At 35.5% G+C, this 7,500-nt stretch overlaps 1 protein-coding gene across 9 annotated transcripts in view; it reads left to right on the top strand.

Annotated features, from left to right (window-relative positions):
* Positions 1-7,500, top strand: part of Lar (tyrosine-protein phosphatase Lar) — a 1,190,865-nt gene that overhangs the window by 196,755 nt on the left and 986,610 nt on the right. The gene's annotated exons all lie outside the window — the stretch shown is intronic.

Raw genomic sequence — 7,500 nt, 5'->3', positions numbered from 1 at the left:
ATGCGATTTGCGATATCCGTTGCAATTCTCCGCGAGCCGTTCTGGGAGCATCTGCAAATGATGCTTTCATTAGCTTTACTGCTTCAAATTTTTCATTTGGCACTAATTTGTCATCGACAGCAGTACTGAGGTCTCTCTCTCTCTCTCTCTCTCTCTCTCTCTCTCTCTCTCTCTCTTTGTTGATGTTAGAGAAAACATATGGAATTCTGTACCATTTGCCCTTATTTCCAGGACCATCAGCGAGCGTCTTTGCAAGACGTGTAACTGTTGACGTGAAGAGGTTTGTCGATGCACTGGTCTTGCTGGCCTGAGCTTCATTTCGGCAAGCTTACCATGTTTATGAACTATGAACAGTTTTGTTTTTTATAAGTTGTTTTCATTTTTTATTATTGAACTGGTCTCTGAAATTGAATAACATGGTATTGTTCGAAGATAAGGCATTGATTTCAGACGCAATTAAACTGCAAAGAATGGAAAGTACATTTACTATGGTGTAACCTGAGGCCGTGAAATTAAGTACTTTTATAGTTTTTTATGAAAATGAAGTTTAAGTGCCCCAGTGTTAGGAGATTTCCATCTGCCCAAGAAATTTAGTACTAAGCAAAGAGTACAAAATAACCTTGCGAAAACTTGGTTAGATTTCTCATTAGACTCGTATACTCTCCTTCAGGGAGATGTGACAGTTTGCAGGTATCAAATTTTGCTTCAGCAATTATTATTATTATTATTATTATTATTATTATTATTATTATTATTATTATTATTACTGTTTTTGCCAATTTCATTTTTACTTCAAATATCATTTTCACCCCTATTAATTATTAGTAGGCGAATAATTTTCATATGTTCAAAGTTCACTTGGAATGTTTAATTGGAATTTTTGAATGGTGACCGCATGACTCGTTCGCAATAGCTAACATTGCAGTCATTCCCTCTTGCAAGCAACCCCTGGCAATTCACTCTCCTCCTCCTCCTCCTCCTCCCATTTCCTTTTTCTCTCTATCCCTAGTGAAAATATCGAATAGATAAATTTTAAGTGAATAGATAAGCCCACTCATCTTCTCTTCCTCCTATCGTTCTCATTCTGCCTTTCTATCTTCCCACGCTCTAGTTCCTCTTACTCTTGAAAATAGACAAAACGAGTAGACTTATTTAAAAGAGAATAGATTAGAAATTCAAGGCATAAGCTTGTTATGCACACCGTGCTGGTGACGCTTGACTTGAATTTAAAAGCAAAACTAGATTATTATTATATGCCATGCAATTAGTGCATATTCTGTTCAGGGGTAATTGTTACAGCAGATTAGGTCAGGGAACTTTGCTTCACAAAACTGGCAATTTTTTTTTTAGGTTGAGACAAAATGGGATATATTTTTTTTATGGACTTTTAAAATACTTGCTTCGTTTTCTGGAATGTGTGACAATGCCTTTTCAGTAAATGTACATGCATACTCCTGTGTGAGCATTTATAATATATATATATATATATATATATATATATATATATATATATATATATATATATATATATATATATATGTGTGTGTGTGTGTGTGTGTATACGAGTGTACGTATATAGTTGTATGTGTGTATGCATCTATATAGTTATCAATATCGCCATAGCAACGAGAGACGCGGGATAGTTCCTTGTCAGACAATACGACGTAGGTTGATTTCCTGAAAAATCCACTGTACTGTGGTCACCTAACCAGACAGTTGTAGAGCGTCGCATCCAGGATTAAAAGGAGCATGGCCTTAGCAATCTTTATCCCAGAAGACTTGCTGAGAAATGGTATGTTAACACCCACATGAACCACCCCTTAAAATGTTTTAAGCTGTACAGCTAAAAAAGAAAAAGCCTCACACAGCTGGTGTAAAGTCGCGACTGCAATTGTAACACTCGTGTGCTAATCAGAGTTTTAATGCATGTATGTGTGTAGACGTCGATGCCTGTCTGCTTGCGCGTGCGCCCTTATGACTGATCTTGAGAATATGTGAGACTTCGTATTCTGTTGCTGTTTTCGTCTCTTGAAGTTCAAATGACAGGGAAGGATAATCCTTAATTAACGTTTTATTGAAAACTTTCTGTTGGAGTTTCAGTCTGTTTATTTGAGGTCGGTCTTAACCCTTTAATTACGTAAGGAAACAAAGTCGTAATTGCTTTATTGTGTATCCATTGATATAGGTAATACAGAGATTTCTCAAGTGCGTTGTATTAATGAAACCGCGAACTAAAGACACTGTTAGGATATTTAAAGTATACAGTAGTTGTGGTTGCGTCCTGAATATGTGAATCGAAATTTCTAGGTATTGTAATAACTAAATCATTTCCGCTGGCAGCTTAGTTAAATAACAACGCAAACTTTATGCATCAAGGAGGAGAGAATTTCTATTTATATCGTTTGGTAAGAGATTCAGATGTTGCGCTTTGCTAGGTATTTTTAGAACGCACTATTGTAGTACATTAGTCTTGTCGAGTGTCATCATTAAGCTTAGGCTGTTAAGTTCATTACCTCGTGAAAACCACATTTTACTCATTAGTCATTCGGGATTTGCCGCTGATAGGCTTCATCAATCGCTTGCAGGATTTGTAAAGGTAACTTTAGTCTTTTATTTAGTACTTGTTATTTGCCAGGTAATGCTTTACAGAGATTAGTTATTGTTGTTAATAAACACAATAATGATGAAAGCATTTTTTCTTACAGCTTATGGCTAAATTATCACAAATATTTTTGCTCTGTTAGCTTTCGTGTCAATAACCGTGTCCGTAAGATTAATATCTCTGAGTGCGTAACTTCTACAAATTGTCTTTCTTAGGAGTAGCCAGATGTTCTCTCACAATACTCGGTATTGGTGTTTTATTCCGTTTTGAGTCTGAGCCTAGTTTGAATTTACCATATTACTCATATAGAGGGTCGTTTTGAAGCGCCAGAGTTTACAGCAGTCCTTTGATAATTTATTTGTAACGCGCAAACTTCTGTATAGTGCTCCCCGACAAAGGGCATTCCTTTCACCAGCGAACCGTTGCAGAACCGTAAATAGCCATTTCATTTTTACATTGTTTATAGAAGAGATGCCTTTCGTTGCTACGCATTTCATATGCATGTTGAGGCATGCCTGCGTGGAAACGGATGTTTCCTGATCCGGGAGAGGGCTTTGACCTGGACGGGGGGAAAAATTTCTTGAACCGATTTTTCTCTGTTCGTGTTACTTGTACATATTTACTTACATAAAAATAAACTTTTTAATTATTTATTTTTCCGGATGACTTGACATAATACTTTGGTTGCTTGAATTCTACAAAATTGTTCGTGTCTATTTAGTATTAATGTGTTTTCCTTTACTTTTGTTTAGAATTTGGCTTGTAAATGCGCGTGATAACGCCGATAACATTGAACTGTTAGCTTCTTTATTTTGGTAATCGTGAACTTTCTCTCATGAAGACATCTGTGGAGATTGCCTTGAGTTTTGTAGAAAAATTATAAAAAAAATTCTAGTATTCTTTAAGTTATGTAAAAGAAGTTTTTCTTGTTTTTTTTTTTAAAGATAATTATGCGAATTATGCACCGACATCCCCTGTCTCCCAGACCGTTTTTGCCTTTTCCTCCTCCTCCATCAAACAGACGTCAGAATAAAGGCGATTATGTCAGGCCCACTAGTTCGTGCTTATAACAGTTTTTATCGTGAAGAGCTATTCGTTCGTAAGTCTCTAGCACGGATTAAGCAGTTTCGAGACCCGCCAACGGAGCCTTCCCTTCTTATACATCTAATCTGGTTGTGAACGTGGTGAAAGTTCAGCTAAACTCTCTCTCTCTCTCTCTCTCTCTCTCTCTCTCTCTCTCTCTCTCTCTCTCTCTCTCTCTCTCTCTCTCTCTCTCTCTATATCTATATATATATATATATATATATATATATATATATATATATATATATATATATATATATATATATAATTGCTTGCTCCGTAATCTGCCAGCTTAAGAGGTCCCATGTTCTGTTTTTGCAAGATATGATAAAATCTCGAGTACATTACCCTACCTCAAGGCGTCAGTTTCCCTTTAAATTTTGTTGGTCGTAGGTCATATGAATTAAATTTTGAATGACCGTGATTTATTGAAATCGAATTAGGTACTGTGTGTGTCCAGAAGATAATGTTGATTTTTTTATTCAATTGAAAAAAATTAAAGTGTTCTCATGAGATGAAATTATTTTGGATGTGCAGTGTAGTATTTTTTCATGTTTTGTTACGGCGTTCATTCAAAAAAGTTGTGACAATAGAATGATCGAGATTGACTTGTTTATTTGAGAACCACGGAGCTCATCTGTTTATTTGTTTGCTTAGTATAAATATATTGTGTGTCTATATATATATATATATATATATATATATATATATATATATATATATATATATATATATATATATAGAGAGAGAGAGAGAGAGAGAGAGAGAGAGAGAGAGAGAGAGAGAGAGAGAGAGAGAGAGAGAGAGAGAGAGATTATTTCGTATTCGGATATTGTTATTGTTACCTGAGATTTCGATGTACAAATGCATATGTGTATTTTTATGCTAGGATTATTTGCAAGTGAAGTATTTAATCAACCCATTGCTGCACAAATAAAATTGTCAGGTGCCAAGGCCAATTAAAAAGTTGGTGTTGATGACGGCGACGAGCGGGAACGGGCGAGTCCCGTGGTCTGTTCGTCAGTGGATGTGAGGGAGGCGAGGCAAATGGGATGCTTCTCCTACTTATTTTTCTGGCTTGTACTTCTTTTTTGCTTCTGGTAACCCGTTTGCTTTTATGTCATATTACGTCGATAATTTATTTCCCCGGGGGATGGGGGTTAGTACCGCCAGTGCGCCTCACGTGGTGTACTGTAGGCATTACTTGAGGGTCTTTCCAGCGTCCCTTCGTCCCCTAGCTACAACCTCATTCATCCCTTTTACTGTACCTCCATTCATATTCAGTTTCTTCCATCTGACTTTCAACTTCATTAACAGTTGATTCTTAGTGCAACTGCCAAGTTTTCCTCCTGGCTCACCTGTAAAACCTTCTTAATTTCCATTTTAGCGCTGAATGATCTCATAAGTCCCAGCTCTTGCCCTTTGGTCTAAATTCTATATTCTGTTCCATTCTAACTCAGTGATGTGGGAGGGTCAAAATCACAGCATAACGATAGAAAAGTATGTTGAGACTATTGACCATCTTATGGTGGGAATGGCAGTGAAAGGGTAATTTCTATTTGATTGCCGCAGCAAGCTGCAAATGATACAGCCTCGACCCCTGTCGGGCCATCTGTGTCACCTGCATTGTTAAGTTGTAAAGGGGAGAACCTGGAGTTGCAATAGGAGTAAAATTTATGGAGGTCGATTAATTGCTCCCTTTCTCTCCTTCACTCACTCTTCTGTATGTGTAGTCATCCTTCTCGTTCCTTTCTTCTTCTTATGTACAGTATGGTCACCCCCTTGCCTCCCTCCTCCCCCTCCTCCGTCTTCCTCCGATAGTTAACTAGCCGTCCATTTCTTTTTAACCCTTTTCTCTCCTACTCCCCTCTCCCTTTGTCATCTGTGAATCTTCCCTTTCCCTCATTCAAACTCCACCATTTCTTTCTCAGGGAGAGAGAGAGAGAGAGAGAGAGAGAGAGAGAGAGAGAGAGAGAGAGAGTTGTGCGACTCTATTCACCTGAATAGGAAACCATAGGTAAATACAATTCCCTGCCCCTAAAGATGCATTCACATCGATTTCTCTTGCTCTTCGTTGTAAGGGTTCTGAAATAGGAAAATGCTTTTCTCTATATTTACATGTGTTAGGGAGGGAAGACTCTCTCTCTCTCTCTCTCTCTCTCTCTCTCTCTCTCTCTCTCTCGACTTGCAGTTAGGGAAGCGCCTCGTAATAAAAGGAATGTGAAGACTTCATTTTCGTGCTGACTTTATTTCATGAATTATGGCATATGTGAGTTCACATGCATATGTTAATCATATACCTTGTGCTTAGCTGATATGTTGATTTTTTTACTTGTTTGTTAACTTGTCAGTTCTTTCTCCTTTCCATGTATCTATAAATAGCTGTGTCTCCTGACACACAATGATTCTTAGTCAAATCATCCTTGCACTCAAAAGTGGCTCCGTAACATGTCCATCTCTTATGAACGTGGTAAGTTGGGTCGTGACACCATTTAGCTTTTTCTAAATCAGTTTAGGATGTGTATAATATATATATATATATATATATATATATATATATATATATATATATATATATATATATATATATATATATATATATATATATTATTTATATATAATTTTTTTTTTTTTTTTTTTGCCTTTTGGCTTGCTTGTAAAGGTATATTATCTCATCTCTATTCATGTTAACATTTGATAGTATCCTTTTTATTTGCCAGTTTTTTCTTTTTTTTCCGAGTTATAATAGGACTTACGCTGTCTGAAGTAGTTTCCAGGAACAAGGTACGTTAAAAGCTCTTGTTATTGGAGTAGTGCCACACCCAAAACAAGGACCCTAATTGCGTGTTTTTCGGTAATGCGAAGAACGCTTTGGGCGTTGAGAGTCCGCCCGTACCACACCCCTTGACTGTTTGATGGGCTTTGACTTGAGCTTCTCTGAAAAGCATCAGTTCTTAAAATTATTACTATTTTTTTTTTTTTTTTTTGAATGTTAGGTTGCTTTTTCTCAGTCTCAATATTGCATTGGGAAATTTTGGTTGTTACCCAGTATAAATAAGTTTTTTATTTTAATGCTTACTTTGTAATATTTTCAGGATTTTAAAAATTATTATTATTATTATTATTATTATTATTATTATTATTATTATTATTATTATTATTATTTATATTTTTACTCCTGAATGGGTAGCCTTAAAAGGTAACAACCATATAAAAACGGTATATATATATATATATATATATATATATATATATATATATATATATATATATATATATATATGACATTTATTAGGAAATAACATGACGAAAATCACACCTGGTGCTTGCTTGCTTTTGTAAAAGTAAATGTAGTTGTCAGTTAACTTTTTTTTTTAATGAAATTCGTTGTTCTTGCTGTTATATTTATTTATTTATTTATTTTTTTTTTGTAGAAATGATTGTAAAAAATGTTTCTTGTTTCTGTATTTCCTAAATAATTGATATTTTACCAGCAACAGTTTGTCGCTTCCACCACAAAGGGTTTTCCACTTCTGCGGATATATTTGTTATTTTAGATTTATTTGTTGTGCTAGATCTTAACCGAAAACGGGCGAGAGAAAGAGATGAAACATGGACAACAGCAACAATAACAACAACAAAAGTCGAATTAAAGCGAATCAGATAAGAGATAAAAGCAAACACGCAGCTCTTCCCTGTTCTTGTATTCATACTTTTTTCTTTCCTTTTCCTACATTTGCGTTTTTCTCTTATTCTTCAGTTCTTTGTTTTTTCGGTCTTTCATTTCGTTTACTGAACTGGATGAAATGGTTGAG

Source organism: Macrobrachium rosenbergii, chromosome 3 (assembly GCF_040412425.1).
Source record: "Macrobrachium rosenbergii isolate ZJJX-2024 chromosome 3, ASM4041242v1, whole genome shotgun sequence".
Lineage (NCBI taxonomy): Eukaryota > Metazoa > Arthropoda > Malacostraca > Decapoda > Palaemonidae > Macrobrachium > Macrobrachium rosenbergii.
This window is presented reverse-complemented; position numbering and strand designations above follow the sequence as displayed.